The sequence below is a fragment of the Galeopterus variegatus genome, unplaced genomic scaffold, assembly GCF_000696425.1.
Source record: "Galeopterus variegatus unplaced genomic scaffold, G_variegatus-3.0.2 Scaffold143, whole genome shotgun sequence".
In the NCBI taxonomy this organism is placed as follows: domain Eukaryota; kingdom Metazoa; phylum Chordata; class Mammalia; order Dermoptera; family Cynocephalidae; genus Galeopterus; species Galeopterus variegatus.
The window spans coordinates 939,210-960,487 of NW_007726254.1; the positions used below are offsets into that span (position 1 = coordinate 939,210).

Below are 21,278 nucleotides of genomic sequence, written 5' to 3' on the forward strand. Positions count from 1 at the left end.
TTTGGCAATACCTCAGGGAGCAGGACTCTGGATCCAGATTGCCTGGTTTCCAAATCAGCCCTGACCAGCCATGGGACCCTGGGCAGATGGAAGTCTCTGTTTGCCCCAGATCCAGCCTCTATCCTGTTCTGTGCCCCAGGAGGCTAATCTCTATTGGCTGCATCACCTGGGCCCTTTTGCCCTCTGGCTTCCAGTTGGGTTTGGCAGGTGGGAGGCATAGCTAGGAAATCAGAGGGCAGAGAGGGTTGGGGTATTCATGCGTTTTTTAGGGCTCCAGCTTGTCCTGTGTTCCAGAACACAGCTCTCTCCTCTTGCCTCTTTTAGCTGAGGGGCCAAGGGGGTAATGGCTGCCTGCGTTGTTAATCCCCAGGCCATCCCTTGTTGGTCCTGTGACACTGCCACCACTTCTATAAATAGTCCCTTCCTGAGTTCTCTTCAGTGAAGCTCTCTGATGATGCTACCTGTTCCTGCTGGACCCCTGACTGATTTCATCTCTCTGTGCTTTAGTTTCTTCGCCTGTAAAATGGGGATAGTAGTAGTATCTGCCTCATTAGGTTGCATGAGGTAAGGATTATATGAGTTAACATATGTATCAGAACAATACAGATGTAGCATTAAGTGCCATGGAAGTGGAGACTGACGATGATGATGACGTGTCCTTGTGAGCTCCCTGTGGACTGTGGGGAGGGAAAGTGTGAAGCCAGGCTTGGAAGGGAGTTGCCTGATTCCCCAGGGCCATCTCCTCCAGCTTCAGGAGCTTGGAGCTTCCATGGGGCCCTAGTCAGCCCGGGAATGTAGCCTCAATCCCTCCAACTTTTTTTTGCAGCTGGCCTGTACAGAGATCGAACCCTGGACCTTGGTGTTATCAGCACCATGCTCTAACCAACTGAGCTAACCGGCCAGCCCAATCCTTCTGACTTAAGTGGAGTCGGCTTTCCTGGAAAGGCTAGGGTCAGGGGAGATAGAAGCCAGAGCCCTTTCCCACCCTGCCTCTTCTCCAGAAAACTCAGGCTCCCAAGAAAGGGAGAACTGGGTACGCATCACCTTGTGGGGGCCAGGGGATCTGGTAGGGGTTGAAAGTGGTGGTGATGAATTAGGGGTTCAAAGGGTAGGGTAGGGCTGGCCCGTGGCTCACTTGGGAGAGTGTGGTGCTGACAACACCAAGTCAAGGGTTAAGATCCCCTTAGCAGTCATCTTTTTAAAAAACAAACAGAACCCAACCCCCCCCCCCAAAAAAAAAAAAAACAAAGGGTAGTCTATCTGGGGTCAGGGAAGGAAGACAATCCCAGGGAGATTAAGGGCACAAGCAAAATCCTAATCTGTGTTTATTAATCGTGTTTCACAGCCTCCTATCAGGAAGTCCTTCCTAAGGTCTCACTGCCATCCCACTTTAGCTCTTCAAGAACAGGGCAGAAAGCGGGACAATTACTGGGATTCTGGAAACCTTTTCCAGATCTCACAAACACACTGGGAGTTCCAGCAGCTTTGGGAGGAAGAAAAGGGTCTGTGCCCCCTCCATCCCTGAATATAGCTAGAGGAAGTCTAAGAGGTACTAATGGGGGAGTATTATGGGACAGCTGAGGTTGACAGTGGGGTGGGGTCATGAGTGGGTTGGAATGGATTAACCTGACCCCTCTAGCGGTCCCACTCCCTCTACAGCCATGGTCGTACCCCCAGGTCAGCGTGAGATCTGGTGTGGTGGGAAGAGGGGGTGGGTGCGACCTTTCTTGGACTCCTGAGATCTCTGGGACAAAAGCTAGACCGATCACCTTGGCCAACTTCTCTGATCTTCTGCTTCTGGGAAGCTATTTTAGGGCACTCCTGCTGCTCTGCAGCCTCTGCCTTTTTTGGAAGCTCCTGTGAAGGCCGATAGGCTCTTATCAGACTGCCCCACTGTTCTCAGAGCTAATGAGGCCCGGCTGGGAGAGGCTGGGGGAGGACAGGAAGGACTCTGGGAGCCTCGATAATCATCTGGACACGGTCCACTGCTCGTCTCCATAGAGATGCCCCCATAGCCGAGAAGGCACCTGGAACGTACAGCCACCACCCTCATCCTTCACCTCTCTGCTCAGGGTCGCTGCGGGGGCTGGGCTGGCAACTGGCTGAGGACGGGCAGGAGGCTTTCTGGTCTGATGGAGAGGCAGGCTGAGTGCCCCAGTCTGAGGGAGCTCTTTCCCAGTACAGGTAACCTTTAGAGGGGGGATCCCCAGTTCCATGTCACGGGTGGGGAAGGGAGAGTGACCCCTGGCCTGTGGACAAAGTCTTCCCTTTATTGGACTAATGGTTTACAGCTTGAGCCACCTTTGGCTCTTGGAGGTGTGTGTGCACCCACATACACATAAGCGTGTGTCTGAGGGTGTGCACGTGCTCACACAGACACAGTTACACCCCACTCGCTCGCTCACTGGCACTCACTGACAGGCACACTCACTGCACATTCAGCCCCTCTACATTCTCTCATGCCCACTCATGGCCTGGCATCGACTCTCACTCATTCACGCACTCACACGCTCACACACACATGCACTCACGCGCTTCCGCATCCACAGGCTTACACACACACCTACACTCCACGCCCAGCAATTACACACACTCTTACAGTCATACATGCTCAAGCACAGTCAGGTGCACTCACACGCAAATGAATACTTACCTACACTCCTGCTTGTGGGGGGCCAGAAGCCACACATCTGTGCACCGAGTCTGACAGGCTGGAAGCAGCGTGTGTGGGGAAGTGCAGGATGGGGGTGAACAGGAGGGCTGTGAAACTCCAGACAGGTCACTGGGGTCAGGACGTGGGTTTGGGAAGTCTTCATGTTTTGAGGTCACAACCAAGATTTTCAGAGCAAGGGGTCAGGAAACAGGAGGTCCGAAGACTGTGACTGAGAGTCCCAGTGCCTGGGCAGGACACACTAGCAGTCAACATATACTTGCTGAATAAGCAAACAGCAGGCTTGACTAAAACTCCTGATTTCCGACAGGTAGAGCTGCCTGTCTGTCTCACAGAAGGTTAGAAACCTAGGCAGCAGGAAAGTTAGGGCCACCTCACCCTTGGAAGTCAACCAGTCCACACCTTCACTGCCATTCTACAGGGCAGGAGGCTGTCTCAAATATAGGTGACTTGCACAAAGCTACTGGGTAAGGCAGTGGTCAGTCCAGGCAGGCTTGGGTCCCCAGTCTGAGGCTACATCTTCTAAGCCCAGGGACATCTGACTGCAGAGAGAAGCCTCAGCCAGTCCAGTTGCTTGGGGTTGAACAAAAAAGGAACTGTGTTGTCCCAGGGGTTTGGGCTCTTGCCGGGAAAGAGAGGGACCTGTATGGATCCCTGGAAATGTGAAGGATCAAGATGAGGTGGCGCTCTGTAAAAGGGCTTCTGGAAAGGTCTCATGTGTAAAATAGTACCTTCTGGCCTTTCTGTCAGAGGGCTTGGGTTTAATTCATTTATTTGTGTGTTCTTTCTTTCTTTTTTTTTTTAAAAGATGACCGGTAAGGGGATCTTAACCCTTGACTTGGTGTTGTCAGCACCACGCTCAGCCAGTGAGCGAACCGGTCATCCCTATATGGGATCCGAACCCGGGGCCTTGGTGTTATCAGCACCGCACTCTCCCGAGTGAGCCACGGGCCGGCCCTCTTTCTTTTTTTTTTAAAGATGACCAGTAAGGGGATCTTAACCCTTGACTTGGTGTTGTCAACACCACGCTCTCCTAAGTGAGCAAACAGACATCCCTATGTGGGATCCGAACCCATGGCCTTGATGTTATCAGCACCGCACTCTCCCAAGTGAGCCACGGGCCGGCCTTTATTTGTTTATTATTTCATCAAATGTTTATTGAGCACCTTTTTATGCCAGGATGTGGTAGGTACCAGGAATACTATGATGAACAAGATACGTACAACAATATCAGGTAGGAAGCATCTGGATGCAAATAAGAGGAAATCTGACTCAATGTAGCTTGGGCAACCACGGTAATTCACTGGCTCCTGTAACTGAAAAATCTAGAGGAAAACTTCAGATGAGTCTTGGTCCAGCATTCAGGTCTTTTCTGTCTCTTCTCTCTTCCTTCTGTGCTGTCAGCGTCTACCAAGGCTGACTCCTTTTGTGGCTCCGAGACAGCAGGGACGGCCCATGGCTCACCTGGGAGAGTGTGGTGCTGATAACACCAAGGCCATGGGTTCGGATCCTTATATAGGGATGGCTCGTTAGCTCACTTGGGAGAGTGTGGTGCTGACAACACCAAGTCAAGGGTTAAGATCCCCTTACCGGTCATCTTTAAAAAAAAAAAAAGAGAGCTGACAGTAGCTTTCAGGCTACATGCTTACTTGTTAATGTACAGCACGGAAGAGAAAATATCTTTGTCACAGACAGTCCAGCAAACACCCTGAGGTGCACTCTTATTGAACCAGCTTGGTCACATGCCCATCCCTGAGTCACGAGGATGATGTGACTTAATTGGATTAGCCTAAGTCACATGCCTCACCTCTGGCCCCAAGAGAGGTGTCAGATCCCTCTGAACAAAATGGAAACTGAGGACTGTTAGGAAAGGGGAAACCAGACCCTACCACATAGTTCCTACCTTCATGGGACTTAAAGTCTAATTAGTGGAGGAGACTGCAAATACAATCAATGAGAGGAAACTGGGAATTTGGACATTTTACCAAAACAAATCATTTACACAGGGCTGGCTACATCATTTTCAGGGCTTAGTGCAAAATGAAAATTCAGGCTCCTTGTTTAAAAATTGTTTAGAAGTTCAAGACAACGGCAGCATTAAATCAAGTGTGGGGCCCTTCTAAGGCCCAGGTCACCTGTCTGTGAAGCTGGCCCTGTACTTGTATATTGAGACCTGAAAGATGAGAAGGAATTAGCCTGCAGAGTGCTCCAGGTAGAGGTAACAGCTTGTGCAAAAGCCTGGAGGCAAGACACCAGTGTTCCCTGGAAGAGTTGGACTGAGTTCAGTGTTGCTGGAACTTTAGAGTGCCAGATGAGACCAGAAAAGTCAGTGGGGCCAGGTCAGGCAGGATCCCAGTGAAGGAGGTTCTGGGAAACCATAGCCTCCTAGTATTCTTGCTTAGTGGCCCCTGTGAGCCCATCCATCACCATACTAGGGGGGCAGGAAGGAGACAGTTTGGGGTCTGACCCCACCTTGGACAAAGACCAGAGGAGCTCAGTGTGGTGAAGAGCCTGTGTCAGGAGGTCCACGTTGCTCTGAGACCCATAGCAAGTTCCACTACTATTCTTTGCCTCAGTTTCCCCCTTAGGGCCACAGGGGTGTTATGTGAGATAATTTGAGTCTTAACTTGATCTCCAGCCCTAGCATTCTCTGATTCTTTTCTGGGGTCCTAAGAGCCTACATTCAGATGAGAGAAGGCAGAGGGACATTTCAGCACAGGGGACAGTGTGAGCAAAAGGATAGAGATGCAGCTGGAGCAGAGAGTTCCTGAAGGTAGTCCAGGAAGCCAGAAGGCAGCAGCAATGGAAGGGGACTTGGCTGTGAGGACCTGGAATGCCAAGTATAAGAATTAGAAGATTTAAGTGAGAGGGTTGGGAAAATGTATACAGAATAGTACTTAGGAAAGGTTGATGAACAGACAGCTGTTGGGGGCAGAATTTGAGGGAGATGGGAAGCCTGCCGAGCAGTAAAAATTCTGTCCTGAGTTGATCCTAATTGTCAAATTCAAAGCAGAGAAATGTTGAAACTCTGACATTTCTGCCACCACCTTGGCCTAGACCCTTAGATTTCTGAAACATACCATGATAACCCAGATGTGGAACTTGCTCCTTTTTCTCTGAATTCAATTAAAGAAGAAAAAAAAAAAAAAAAGAAAGAAAGAGAAGAAATCCCTTACACATGCCACAGCATGGATGAACCTTGAAAACATGGTAAGTGAAAGAAGCCAGTCACAAAAGGCCCCGTGTTATATAAAATGTCTAGAATAAACAAATCTATAGTGACAGAAAGTAGATTAGTGGTTTCCAGGGACCGGAAGGAGGGAGGAATGAACTACTAATGGATATGGGGTTTCTTTTGGGGGTGATTGAATGTTCTGGAATTAAAGGCTGGCCAGTTAACTCACTTGAGAGAGCATGGTACTGGTAACACCAAGGTCACAGGATCGGATCCCCATACCAGCCAGCTGCCAGAGGGAAAAAAAAAGTTTCTGGAATTAGACAGTGGTGACGGTTGCATAACTTTGTGAATATACTAAAACCTGCTGAATTGTACAGTTTAGAAGGGTAAATGTGGGCTGGCAGGTTAGCTCAGCTGGTTAGGGCGTGGTGCTGAAAACAGCAAGGTTCAGGTATAGAGCTCCATCCCTGTACCCGCCAGCCACAAAACAAAACAAAACAACAAAAAAAGAAGTGTTAATATTATGGTATGTGAACTAGATCTAAACAAAAATTAGAGGGGCCAGCCTGTGGCTCACTCAGGAGAGTGTGGTGCTGATAACACCAAGGCCACAGGTTCAGATCCCTATGTAGGGATTGGGCCAGTTAGCTCACTTGGGAGAGCGACAACACCAAGCCAACGGTTAAGGTCCCCTTACTGGTCATCTTTTAAAAAAAACCTTAATTGGGCCGGCCCGTGGCTCACTCAGGAGAGTGTGGTGCTGATAACACCAAGGCCATGGGTTCAGATCCCTATGTAGGGATTGGGCCAGTTAGCTCACTTGGGAGAGCGACAACACCAAGCCAACGGTTAAGGTCCCCTTACTGGTCATCTTTTAAAAAAAACCTTAATTGGGCCGGCCCGTGGCTCACTCAGGAGAGTGTGGTGCTGATAACACCAAGGCCATGGGTTCAGATCCCTATGTAGGGATTGGGCCAGTTAGCTCACTTGGGAGAGCGACAACACCAAGCCAACGGTTAAGGTCCCCTTACTGGTCATCTTTTAAAAAAAACCTTAATTGGGCCGGCCCGTGGCTCACTCAGGAGAGTGTGGTGCTGATAACACCAAGGCCATGGGTTCAGATCCCTATGTAGGGATTGGGCCAGTTAGCTCACTTGGGAGAGCGACAACACCAAGCCAACGGTTAAGGTCCCCTTACTGGTCATCTTTTAAAAAAAACCTTAATTGGGCCGGCCCGTGGCTCACTCAGGAGAGTGTGGTGCTGATAACACCAAGGCCATGGGTTCAGATCCCTATGTAGGGATTGGGCCAGTTAGCTCACTTGGGAGAGCGACAACACCAAGCCAACGGTTAAGGTCCCCTTGAGTCAAGGGATAAGATCCCCTTACCGGTCATCTTTAAAAAAAAAAAAATTAGAAAGGAAAGAAGGAAAGGAAGGGAAAGAAATCCCTCCTTTATAGCGGGTCTTTGTTAGCAACAAACTGTGCAGAAGATTTGGGGAGATAGAGAGAGTTTACTGTGTACAAACTCAACATGTTCATAATGAATGTTAGGCATGCCTGTTCTTCGAAATCCTCCTCCGCCAGTGGCTATTTCTCACTGGCAACTTCACCCCGTTTAGCACCCTAGCCTCTGGCCATGTGGCTGGTTTTCTTTACCCTCCTATGTCCCCCTCCTTACTTTCTTCTTCCTGATTGCTTACTATACTCTCAATTTTTCTTGTAAAGTGTTTAGCTGCACAAAAGAGTCACTGACACAGGCGCTGATATTTCCTTTAATGGGAACCATTCTTTTCAGGGTTTAGAAAGCAGTTTTCTTCCCTGTTACAAGTGAATAGCACTCTCTCTGAACTTCATGGAGTTAAGAAAGCAGGTCTGGTTGTAAAAGTCAGTCCCTAATATATTGCAAGGGGCTCCATAAATATTTGTGGGATGAATAAATGAATGGGATTATTCAGACCCTGCTTGAAGCCAATCTTCCTTTCTCTCTCTCACAGGGAAGAGTTACAAGGAAGCATTAGAATGTCCAGAAACTTCTGGGGCCAGCCTGTGGCTCACTTGGGAGAGTGCGGTGCTGGTAACACCAAGGCCCCGGGTTCGGATCCCATATAGGGACGGCTGATCAGCTCACTTGGGAGAGCGTGGTGCTGACAACACCAAGTCAAGGGTTAAGATCCCCTTACCGGTCATCTTTTTAAAAATAAATAAATAAATAAATAAAAAAGAATGTCCAGAAACTTCTTTTTTAATAAAATAGTATAACAACTATTTACACAGTATTCACACTGTATTGAGTATTATAAGTAATCTACACAAGATGTAAAGTACATGGCAGGAAGTGCATAGGTAATACACAAACACTACACCATTTGTAGAAGGGGCTTGAGCATTTGCAAATTTTTATATCCACAGTGAGTCCTGGAACCAATCCGTAATCTGAAGAGACAGCTGTACATTCATAGGGCTTCTTTTATTTTCTTTTTTAAAATTTTATTTTTTATTTATTTTTTCTTTTCATAGGGTTTCTTTTTGGTGTAAAGTTTTCTTATGCATCTTTTTTTTTTTTTTTTGAGACTGGCCGCACCGTGCTCAGCCAGTGAGTGGTGACCGGTCATCCCCATATAGGATCCGAACCCGTAGCCTTGGTGTTATCAGCACCGCACTCTCCCGAGTGAGCCACGGGCCGGCCCACACGGTTTCTCACTTGTGTGAATTCTCTGATGCCTGCTGAGGTCTGACTTTTGGTTAAAAACTTTTCCACATTCTTCACATTCATACGGTTTCTCACATGTGTAAACGCTCTCATACATGCTGAGGTTTGATTTCTGGAGAAAGGTTTTTCCACATTCACTACATTCATAAGATTTTTTTCCTGTGTCAGTACGCTGATGCATTCTAAAGTGTGACTTGTTAAAGTTTTTCCGTTTTTCCACATTCATTACATTCATAGGGCTTCTCACCTGTGTATATCCTCTGATGTACAACGAGGGCTGACTTATAAAGAAAGCTTTTCTACATTCTTTACTTTACATTCATATGATTTCTCACTGGTGTGAGTAGTGTGATGACTGGTGAGGTGTGACTTTTGGTGAAAGTGTTTTCCACATTCATTACATTCAAATGGTTTCTCACCTATGTGAATTCTCTGTGTACACTGAGTTTTGATTTACTGTAGAAAGTTTTTTACATTCTTTACATTCATATGATTTCTCTCTTGGGTGAATTCTCTTATATACTGTGAGGGCAGACTTATGGTAGAAAGATGTTCTACATTCCTTATATTTATATGGTTTTTCACCTCTGTGAATTCTCTGATGACAATTGAGAAGTGGATTTTCATGAAAGTTTTTTCCACACTTAAAACATCCATAGAACTTTTCCCTCATGTGAATTCTCTGATGCTTGGTTTATTGGTCTATTTCTGTTGTTTATAACTAAATACCTGGAACTTATAATGAACTTATAAGGAATACCTGTAATTTATAAGGAAACAATATTTATTGCTTACAGTTTCAGAGGCTGGGAAGTCCAAAGTCCAGGGAACACATCTGGTGAGAGCTTCCTTTGGTGGTGACTTCAGTGACACAGGGTATCATATTATAAAGTGGCAGAGCAGACAGAGAGTTCCTCACATACTCTTCTTCTAGAGCCCTCAGAACCACACCCCTGACCACCATTATTAATCCATTCACTACATCATGGTCCTACAATCTAGTCACCTCTTCAAGTCCCCACCTTTCAATTACCGTAATAGGACTTCCCACCCTCAACAGTTACAGTGGGATATAAGCTTCTTCTTTTTTTTTTTTTTTATAAAGATGACCGGTAAGGGGATCTTAACCCTTGACTTGGTGTTTGTTGTCTGCACCACACTCAGCCAGTGAGCAAACCGGCCATCCCTATATGGGATCCGAACCCGTGGCCTTGGTGTTATCAGCACCGCACTCTCCTGAGTGAGCCACGGGCCGGTCCCTGAGTTTAGACTTTTTATAGAACATTTTCCTTCATACATCCCATGGAAAAATTTTTCTTCCTACCTGAGTTATTTCTTGGACAATGACAGCTGACTTATCACAGGTTTTCCTATATTCATTATACATACAAGTGGTCTCACCCATATGAACCTTCTTATGTATAAATATTATTGAATCTATGTTGGAGGATTTCCCTTTTCCACTATAATTAAAAGTCTTCAGCCCAGTTTTAATCCTGGGATGCTGACAAAGATGCTCATGATGTCTGTGATTTCCCAGTTATATCATGGCCATCAGGTTTCATTCCAGCATGTGTCTCATCAGGGTCTCTAGGAAGAAGCGCGTTGTGACACAAAATATACTTCTCATGTCCCATTCCTGAATAGTTTCCATTACTTATAACCTTATTTATTTATTTTTTTTAAGATGACCAGTAAGGGGATCTTAACCCTTGGCTTGGTGTTGTCAGCACCACGCTCTCCCAAGTGAGCTGATCAGCCATCCCTATATGGGATCCGAACCCGGGGCCTTGGTGTTATCAGCACTGCACTCTCCCGAGTGAGCCACGGGTCGGCCCTACTTATAACCATATTTAAAATATTGTCTGAACTCGAATTAAATGATTTTCCTAACTCAACTCTCCCCTTCGTTGATGTGTTGCTGTTGGTGATTACAATCGGCCACAAGCATCTACCATGACTTTTTTGGTTCCTCTCAGTTAGGTCATCGACTATCTGGGAATGAGAAATTTAGTCAATTTTTGCTCTTGGAAATGCATAGACACTCTGGCAACATATCTCAAGGACACAGAATTTAACCACCAAATGTGAGGAGCAATGTGGGGACAACAGCAGCACTGAAAGATCCAGGCAAAAGATCAGGTCCAGAAACCTTTTTTTTTTTTAATTTATTTTTTAAATTTTTTTAAAAAGATGACCAGTAAGGATCTTAACCCTTGACTTGGCGTTGTCAGCACCACGCTCTCCCAAGTGAGCTAACCGGCCATCCCAATATAGGGATCTGAACATGCAGCCTTGGTGTTATCAGCACCGCACTCTCCCAAGTGAGCGACCGGCCAGCCCAAGGTCCAGAAACTTCTAACGGGGTCAGCTGTGGAAGAAGCCTGGTAGAATGCCCTGGCTAGAAGGACTTTTACAGAAGTTTTATTCTCCAAGGAGAGGGAGGCTAGGGGCTCCTGGCAGATGCCAGATTGGGTGGAAGTGGGCCCAGGAGGGAGGAAGCAGAAATGACACTAAGGTTCCATGCTTGGATCCCTTGATGGGTCTGGGCACAGCCAGGATGGGCATCCATCCAGCCTCCCTGGCTCTGGCCGTGCTTGGAGATCTTATCGGGCCATGGCTAATACATGGTACTGAGTCATGGGACCTGAGGCCTAGGAAACAGTTCCAATGTTGAAATAGGCCCAGGGGAGGGGGTGGGTGAGTGTCTCTGATTTGCCACCAGCACAGACATTATCACCTCCCACATATCCTGTCATCCTGGGTCACCTCGATAGTCATCACTCATCTCTGACCCTGTCACTCATTTGTCACCCTTACCATCATCCCCACATCACAACAGCTGCCCCTTTCTTAACCATGCTGTCACCTGACCCAGTTCCCATCACCGTGGCACCTTCTCCAGCATTGCCACCATTCCTGCCCAGCCCCACGCCCAAGGCTGTTGCTATCCAAACCGACACTTTCATCTTCATCAACTGCCTCTACCACAACCTGTCACTTGCTAGTCCCATTACCATCTCTCCTGTCACCTTGACTGTACCCACCTGTTCCGATCACCCTAGTCATGTTTGCTGCCACAGTCCCATCTTGTTATATATGCCCTAACACAGGCTCCCAGCTCTTACCACTTGTCTCAGTGCCCATCACCTCTAAGTCCTTCAACGGTCACCACCTTTACCCATCCCCTCTGTTAGTTCACCACTGCTGTCCCATCGCTGCCTCCACCCTGTCACTTTCACCTGTATCCTCCTTGCCTCCAGTCCCTCACTTGGGTCCTTCGATGGCCTTTGTGTCGTCCTCCCCAGCACATGTTCAATGTACGTCTGTGTCTGGGCCTGTGTCCTTACCTTTCCAGCCTCTGGCTTCCTCTGGGTTTCCCTACCAGGATCTGCCATGCTCTTTACCTTTGCTCTCTGCCCTGGCCAGGGCTGCTTCCCTTGGGGCCAGACACTTATTCTCAGGCCACTGAAAGAACACTGGGTAGAGAGGTCTTGCCAGGAAGCCCTGAATCTTCCCTGCCTGCACCCACAACACCTGGCAGTTGCTGCTGCCCAGCCTGGTCCTAAAATTCCCATTTATTAAATTGACTATTTTTCCTTTTTTAGAACTCCCTACTGTCTCCTCAGATTATTAGCTATTCCCCTGTGATAGCACCCCAATACTTTGACAATGAACACTTTTGATTAACCACTATTCATGTAATAATGTGTTTAAGGCCGTCCTGCTCACCAGACAGGACACTCGGAGAGGGCAGTAACTGTGCCTGTCTCAGTCACTGCGAAGTCCCCAGGGCCTAGCACAGTGCCTGGCTTCTGCTAGGGGCTCAATAAATGTTTGTCAAGTGAATAAATACCATGTATTGAGGCCTTAACATGTGCTGGGTACTGTGCTAAGTACTTTACAGGCATCAACTTGTTCATTCCCTGTCTTTTTGGAGTCTCTTTTCTATTTTATTTACTTTTGAGCATTTCAAGGCTTTTCAGCAGATTTGGCACAAAAACTTTTGCCAAGTTCAAGCAGAGAAGTGCATTTCCAGTTACTCATAAGAAAGTGAGGACACAGAGAAAGCAAGTTACTCACAGAACAAGGAAAACACTTTCTTGTAATTAGGGCAAAGAGAATCTCAGCTTGTAACGTCATCTCTTGATTTCATCTTTCTGTTCTCCAAGGGTGGTTGAAGAAGCTGGCGGCTAAGAGAATGGGATGAGAGGGATACCTAAAGAAGACCCCTTCTGATCTCTGGAAAGGAAAAATTAGATCCTCGCCTCATACCATAAAACTGATGGGTTCAAGAAGTAAATATATAAAGAATTAAAATAAACCTGGATATTTCTCATATTATTTATCCCAGTTATTTCATTTCTGAGGATTGATCCTTGGGAAAATATTTGGAGATGTAGACAAAGTATTTGCCCAAAGAAGCTGGCCGGTTAGCTCAGTTGGTTAGAGCATGGTGTTGATAACACCAAGGTTCAGAGTTTGATCTCTGTACAGGCCAGAAAAAACAAATACACAAAGATCTTCATTGTAATGTCATTTATAATATTAAAACATTGAAACATAAATGTGTTTATAAATAAAACATAAAATTGGAAAGTTGGAAATAGACTAAATACTCAGTGATAGAGGATAGACTAGAATATGCTTTGTCTCAGTTATTAAAGTCATGGTTCTGAATAATTACTGTATTCTTTAATCATGGCATTAAGTGAAAAGGGCATTATACAAACTCACTTATACAGAATTATTTTGAATTATGGCCACAGAGTACTTAGATTAATGGATGTAAAGGAGTGGAAACATTAATAGGCACTTTCGTTATTTCTGAATTGTGAGCAATTTATTTTTGCTTCTTGTAGTTTCACATTTTCTTTGATGGACGTTATTACATTTATAATAAAAGCTATGCAATTATAAAAAATAGGCAAAAAAAGTTTTATGTGAAGATGTCAGCATTTTATAATCCTATATTACTTTTTGATTTACTAGACTGTAAATTCTTTGAGGCCAGGATTCTTGTCTATTTCCCAGAATCAGACCTTGCAGATGTTGAATGAAAGAGCGATTGGTAAGTGCAATGGAGTTGAGTTAGATGTGCCTGCATCTCTCACCTCTTTTCACTTTAATTCTCCAGAGTAACCCCTCCTTACACAGAAAGAATATTTTGGGGGTTGTCTTGATCCACAAAACTAAAACTAAATAAATAAATAAAACATGTACATGCAATGGCACACTTAAGAAGTGCTGTGAATTTGAGAAAATCTTACCAGAAATATGAAAACATGACCTGCTTATGCCCTAAGCGTGCTCCTCCTTTGTTCCTGTCTCAGAGGGGTGCTCCACCCCAGCCAGAAACCTGGGATTTACTCCAGAAAGACTCTTGCTGCTGCACTCCCATAGTCAAGCATTCGGTGGCTCCATCACTCCAGCCCGACCCCTTTCTCCATCCCTGATGAGACTTCCTTTGTTCCAGTTACCACCACCTCTTGCCTTTATCACTATAGCTGCCTCCTAACAACTTTCTCTGCTCCACTCTTGCTCTTCCACCCAAATCCATGCTTCTGAGCTAGAGCCATGCTTTAGAGCTTTCTCCTGTACTAATCTTCCCTGCCATTACCCTGTTTACAGACCTTCAGTGGCTCCCCATCACTCTCGGGGGCAAGTTCAAGACAGTTCATGACCCAGCCCAGGCTGGCCTCTCTAGTGTCGTGGTGCTCCCACCATGCTCTGGCCATACATGATTTTGCTGTTGGCATTTCTCAGGCCCCCTCTGGGCCTTTGAATGAGTTGTCTCTTCTCTGGGGGGAGCTATCCTTTCTGTCCCTCATCCCTTTTCCTGGCTGACTCTGTCTCACCTCTGCTGTTGAAGTGGATGTCCTTCCTTCAGGAAGGCTTCCCTGATGCCTCCCACCTCCGAGCTTGCCCTACTCTCACCTCCCACAGGCTCCTGTGCTTATTACCTCTAATACCTGAATTGTAACTTCTTGTTTACTCACCAGCTTCCGTACAAGCCTTGTAAGCGCCCATGTCAGGGACCGTGACCTGTTCTCCAGTGCACGTCCAGTCCCTAGCACTTGGGTTTCCATGGCAATTGAATGAATGAGTAATGAATAAATGAAGTACCCTTTTAGGAACTGATGAATAGTTCTTAAGATGCTTAGATGTAGACATTAAGAAAAATATGTCCTAAAAGGACCCATAAATTCTCCAAAGGAGACACAATTGTCTTATGATCTAAGAAAAAGTGTAGAGGTGCAGTATGACATCAGTAAGGAATCCTGATTACGAGGTGAGCTGGTTTGTCTCCCTCCCCTCAGCATTGATCTGGGAGTGATTCAAAGACATCCAACCTCCCGAGACTGTAGGGCAAGGGCATCCTCTCCTAGAGCTGAACCTCACCTCCTCGTGACTCCTCTGGCACCCCAGCTTCTTCAGGGGACCCTCTGAATCTCCGCAGTGGAGGCCGTCTGTAGGAAGGTGGGCTTCCTGTGCAGGATGGGAGCCTCTGCACAGGGTCTAGCCAGGGGTCTGGTCTTGTCCCTACTGCTAACCCACTGTGAGGCCTTGGGCTGCCTCTCAGGGCCTTATGTTGCCCACCTATAAAACTGGGGGGTTCAATGAACCGAGCCTTGGGGTCCTTCACGGAGCTTCCCACGCTGGGGAAGGGATGTCATCCAGGGGATGAAAGGAGATTATCCCTTCAGGCCCCATCTTCTTGCTTTTCTCTCTGACCTGAGTGAGACATTCTATAGCAGGGTACTGGCTGGGTTGGGTGTGTCAATTAGGAGGACAAAAGGCGAGTCTGGACAGGTGGATAGTGGAGCCTGGGCCCCAGGGTGGGGGTGCGTGTCTGTGTGGTGAAGAGGGGAGAGGCAGGGGTGGACCCCAGGCTGAGGTCAAGGATGCGAGAGGTGGCTCCAGCAGGCTGGCTGTCCTTACTTGGTGACTGCCTCACTTCCTGGAACTAGAGAGACAGACGCTGGGCTGGGCTAGGCCTTGGCTTTGCCACGGGACTGGGGAGGGGCTGGAGAGTGGAGAACAGCCCCTTCATGAGATCACTTTTAGGGTGGGAGCCAAGGTTCCTTTCTGGGAAGGAAAGGTGGTAACATGAAAGCAGGAAGGATTCAGGTTAGACTACAGGAGGACCAGGTGATGGTGGATCACGGAGAATAAGATGTCACCATATTTGGACTGCTTCTGAGGAGGGAAGGGAAAAGCCATACCATCCAGCACCTCCATGGGAGAGAGGGCTGTGTACTTAGAAAACAGAGCAGATGGACATGATGACCTGGGGAAGATGGGAGCCTAGGTTCACAGCCAGGGTGGGGAATTTGCAGCTGAAGAGGAAACCCTGAGATATCTGAGGCTTGGGTGAGGCCAGCTCTGGAGCTCAGTTTTTCCTCTGTGAAATAAGGAGAATCCCCTTCGTTCCTGCCTACCAAAGGGAGGGCAAAGACAAAGTGCTCCCTGATCTGGTCACCAAAGATGGCAGAGTCTCCCTTACAAGTTTATTCTGAAGTCCTGGGGAGCTAAGAGAAAACATAGTTGAAATTTGGGCTGAGTGGGATAAAGAGGGGGAAGCCTGGACTTGTTGGAGGCAGAGTGGTGCTTTAGGATGCAAGTAGCCTGACCAGATCTCCACCCGAAGGCCCCCACACAACGAGGGACATTCTTTTTTTTTTTTTTTTTTTTTAAAGATGACCGATAAGGGGATCTTAACCCTTGACTTGGTGTTGTCAGCACCACGCTCAGCCAGTGAGCGAACCGGCCATCCCTATATGGGATCCGAACCCGGGGCCTTGGTGTTATCAGCACCGCACTCTCCTGAGTGAGCCACGGGCCGGCCCAAGGGACATTCTGACCCTGCCTTCTCGGACATTCTGGACTCCGGGATTAAGCCCATCTCAGCAGTCCCCCTGGGTCTCTTTGCCCAGGGTCTCACTGCAAGGCTCCTCAGCCCCTTGCTACTTCATTCCACACAAATTTACTGAGTGCCTTCTAACCGCCAGGCGTTTGCCAAGCCCTGGGATTCTGTGGTGAGCAAGACTGTTGTGCTCATGTCCCACCCCCACCCTCCTCTTAGAGAAAACGGGCAAGAAGATACGTGAAGTAGTCTAGCCTTTAGTGGCTATAAAAGAGAGAAACCCGTATGGCTGTGGGAACCCACAGGAGGCACCACATCCAGTCTAGGCGAAGGCAGGGAGGAGGTGACATGGATACTGAGGCTTGGAGAGCCAGTTGGCATTTGCCAGGGAGAGCTGTGTGGGACAGCGCAGGTGCAGGCCATGGTGTGCTGGAGCCATTCCAACAGGCTCACAGAGCCAAGTGTTAACTTTTCAGGAATGTCACAGACTGCTTGTTAAACACAGCCACTACTAAAAATTTAATTATATAAACATATAATTAGCTACATTATTTTACTTAATTTTTTAATTTTAACTTCTCAGTATACATTGTAGTTGTTCTCGTATTCCTTTACTCATTCTCTTTCCCCCCTTCCTCTCTCCCCTCCCCCCCAACTACATTATTTTAAAAACAAAGGTAATATATAATCAAAACTCATCACTGGGCCGGCCCGTGGCTCACTCGGGAGAGTGCGGTGCTGATAACACCAAGGCCATGGGTTCGGATCCTATATAGGGATGGCCGGTTGGCTCACTTGGGAGAGGGTGGTGCTGACACCACCAAGCCAAGGTTTAAGATCCCCTTACTGGTCATCCTTTAAAAAAACAAAAAAACCCTCATCACTTCCTCATTATTACTACATTTTATATTATTTATGCTCGTCAAGGTATTTACATCCCTTGTGTCTTTAAGGTGAAGAAACTGTATAACGGTGAGCTGCCGCTCATCTCTTACCAACTCCTTACTCAGTGACATCACACTGGTAGTTGGAAACAGGCCATGGTGGAAGTATTTGCATCGCAGAAATTGACAACCACAGGCCTGGGATGAAGCACCTCAGGGCTGAGGCAGAGTTGCCTTGGATTCTTTAGCAAGTGCCCAGGCAATTTTGGTCCAACCAGGTTAAAAAAAAAAAAAAAAAAAAAAAAAATTGGGGGCCGGCCCGGTGGCACACTGGATAGTGCGCCGCTTGGGAAGCGCGGCGGCGCTCCCGCCCGAGGGTTCGGATCCCACATACAGACCGGTTCCCGCTCACTGGCTGAGCGAGGCGTGGGAGCAACACCGAGGGTTGCGATCCCGATGCCGGTCCCCGGTCTGTTACGGGGGCAACACTGAGGGTTGCGATCCGTTGCTGGACACGGAAAAAAGACAAAAGACAAAAAAAAAAAAAAAAAAAAATTGACAAACACTACAAATCAGGGTTTAATTTATTTGTTAATTGCATGGGGTTGACAAACTACCGCCCTCAGGCCAAATCTCGCCTTTCAGCTAAGAATGAATGGGTTTTATATTTTTTAACCATTGAAAAAAAAAAATCAAAAGAATAATAATATTTCATGACGTGTGCAAATGATGAAATTCAAATTTCAGGGTCCATAATAAAGTTTTATCAAAACATAGACATGCTTATTTGTTCCCATATTGTCTATAGCTGCTTTTGTGCTACAGTGGTAGAGTTGAGTAGTTGTTAGAGACCAAATGGCCCACAAAGCCAAAAATATTTACTATCTGGCCCTTTACAAAAAAAGTTTATTAATCCTTGATCTAGACTTTTAAAAGTGATGGAGAAAATGTTAATAATGTGTATTAAACTTAGAAGTGTGTTGTGTCTGTAGCCATTACATTGTGAATAGCACAAAACGCTGAGGAAACAGTCTTCTAATGTTTGAAAACTATTATCCAATTCAGCAAAAACGTTCATTCACATCATTGATGAATGAGTGAAGTTTCAACATGTATTTTCATTTTAAAATTTTTGTCTTATTCTGTAATGTAAATGAAAAAATCAAACAAAATTTATGTTGGAAATATGATGTTTCTTAATTTTGATGCATGTACAAAGTTGACTGGCACATGGTAGGAGTTGAGGACATTTAGACCCAGCAGGACTTGACTTGGTGACTAACTGGATGTGCAGGTGAAGCAGGGGGGAGCCAGGGTAGGTAGCTTCCTTCATCAGGGGACAACCCACTCACCTGGCTACTCTGGCCTCCTGGTTCTTTGTCTGTCTTTGGGTATTGCCCCTCTGTCCTCAGGGAGTTCCCAGTCTTGGAGACAGACTCCTGAGCAGAAATACACAAGTGAGAGAGGGGAAGAGGAAAGCCAGCCTGTCCTGGCGTAAAATAGAGCTCTCTGTTCTAGCATGCGTGAACCGAGAGGAGCTAGCGGTGTGAATTATCATCAACAGGACAGAGCAGAGTTGGGAGGCTTGGGGTTTGGAAAGAGGAGAGGAGATAGGATGGGTCCTGCTTCTACCCTGGTTTTTCTTCTAGGGCCTCTGTATTTAAGAGCAGAAATTTTTTGTCTTGTTTTAAAGATGACCAGTAAGGTGATCTTAACCCTTGACTTGGTGTTGTCAGCACCACGCTCTCCCAAGTGAGGCACAGGTAGGCCCTAAGAGCAAAAGTTTGATTGTAGCCCTTGAGGCACAATGACAGACAGCTCAGCTGCAGATACATATTTTAAAGGCATAGAGGTGCCTTTCTGGAATAAGTCCTGGCTGAGGGTGTGAGCAAGAGATAGAAAGGGTAGCAGTTGGGTAGTTGAGGAGTTGCTAGAGTCTGGTGGCATGGCGGGCCTCACACCGGGTGTTGGTCACCTGAGGTCACAGCTGTTGGCTTGAGGCTTCCCATCCTGCTGGCTCAGCAGGTCCCACAGGTTAGCAGGTAACTCACCCGTCACCCTCAAATGGCCCTTGTTTGGAAAGGGGCAGGGGGTGTGCAGAATGTAGCACCCGCGTTCATCTATTTGGCTGCGTATGCTGTTTTCCATGCCTGGGTCTGAGATGTGCACCCGTTTCTGACTGTGCACACAGCAAGTCCCTGTGCACAAAGCCCATGTAGGCTGGGCAAAGCTGTGGGCCACACGTGCGAAGGGTGCATGCAGCATGAAGCGCAGGTGGTGTGGTGAAAACACAGCACTTATTGAGCACATGAGCATGGGTGCAGAAGTCTCCCTGTAGGAGTGATGTAGCTTCAGAGCCTGGTGAGCCATCAGAGAAGGAAGCCTGGAAGGTGGTGGGAAGGGAGAGCTCCCTGATGACAGCTCATCTTCCCTAAGAGGGGCTTGACTGGACCAGCTGGCAGAGCGGGGCACCCTAAGCCTGTGGTGACAGCAGTGGCTTTCCTAAGTTTATCCCTTAAGCTCCCAACTGCAGGCCAGGGTGGCTCCCCATCCTAACCCTGAGAGGGCATACCACCCCCCACAGGCCACACAGGCAGGCTGGGAGCAGTTAGTATGGCAGGTGGGCATCAAGTCAGAGCCTTCCCTCAGCCCCTCTGCAGGTGGGAAGGACATGGGGTCCTGTCGGTGTCTGGTCCGCAGGGATATGGGGAGAACACATCAGCCCCAGGTGCCCATGTGGGCATGCACTGTGTGTATACTCCATGACTGGGTGTGTCGGCTCCTGCTCCAGTGCCAGGGGCCTGGTGCTGCCTTCCCGTCATGCTCCATGATCTGAAAGATGCTGGAAGTGGGGCAAAGAGTCTGGGCTAGGAGCCAGGAAGCCTCACTTAGTGACTGCAAGCTCTCACTTAGTGACTTGGGATATGCTCCTTTATCATCTCTGGGGCTCAGCTTTCCCATTATAAAATAGAGAGGGGGCAATAATCCCTGCAGGGCCACCTTATGAGGTTGTCAGGTAACAGATTCTTACGGAGGTGTGTGGAAAGTCAGGAAGACTTGGTCCTGGGTGCTTCACAGAGGGAATGGTGGTGTTCCCTGTACTGCTCAGTTAAGAACTAGAGGCTGAAAGCAAGTAACAATCTCCAAAGAACTGGCACTCTGCCCTACAGCAGCCATTCAGGCCTCCAGGAGATGTGAGGTATTTAGAGTTCTGAAGTTGAGCTTCAAAACAAATTAGCAATGTGGCAGGCTGAGACCTGCCACGCTGAGGCTGGGAAAGTCTCTCCACCCATCCCTGCCCCTAGGCCCCGACCCTGGCTTGCCTTCCGAGCGGTGAACAGCATCATTCCCCAGACTGAGGCTGGAACCAGCTCACATCACTCCCTGTCTCTCATCCCCTGCACTGCCCCCCCACCCCATCCCCACACAACCCCATCCTGCTGTCTCTCAGATTCACACTTCCCAAGTTCAGAGTTTTCATCCTGCGGCTGTAGGCTTAGCCAGAGCAAACAGAGACAGCATTAAAGTCAACAAAACAAGAAAGGAAGCAACACAGGTGATGCGGGAAAGAAAACTTGGAAGCCACACAAAGGTGTGTAGGCTGGGCTGGATGGGGCCCTGTGTCTCCCCTCGGAGCAGGGCCCTGGGGCTGGCCCTGCCAGTCCCTAGTGGGTTTGCCAAGGTGGGGGCTGGTGGGTGGACTCAGGCCACAGGAGTTGGCTTAGACTGCCAGCAGGGGGCGTTGGTGCCAGTCTTATGGGTGCTGGGAAAAGGATGTGGTTGGGAGTTTGGGGTGTGGGGTTCAACCCCCTAACCCATCCCACTGAGGGCCTAGGCCTGGTTGCCTCAGCTGCTGGAGAAAGCAAGTGAGAGGCTGACTGGGGGCCAGGGTTGTGGGTGGGAGCAGGCAGGCCGGGAGTAAACAGTCTGGAACAGGAGCAGAAGAGAGGAGCTCCGGCCCTCGGC

At 47.7% G+C, this 21,278-nt stretch overlaps 1 non-coding gene and 1 pseudogene across 1 annotated transcript; both read right to left on the bottom strand.

Annotated features, from left to right (window-relative positions):
- Positions 1-827: 827 nt before the first annotated feature.
- On the bottom strand, positions 828-901 carry TRNAI-GAU. The gene has a single exon. It is a non-coding gene; the product is annotated as a tRNA-Ile (tRNA).
- Positions 902-2,049: 1,148 nt separating this feature from the next.
- Positions 2,050-21,278, bottom strand: part of LOC103606501 — a 32,025-nt pseudogene continuing 12,796 nt past the window's right edge.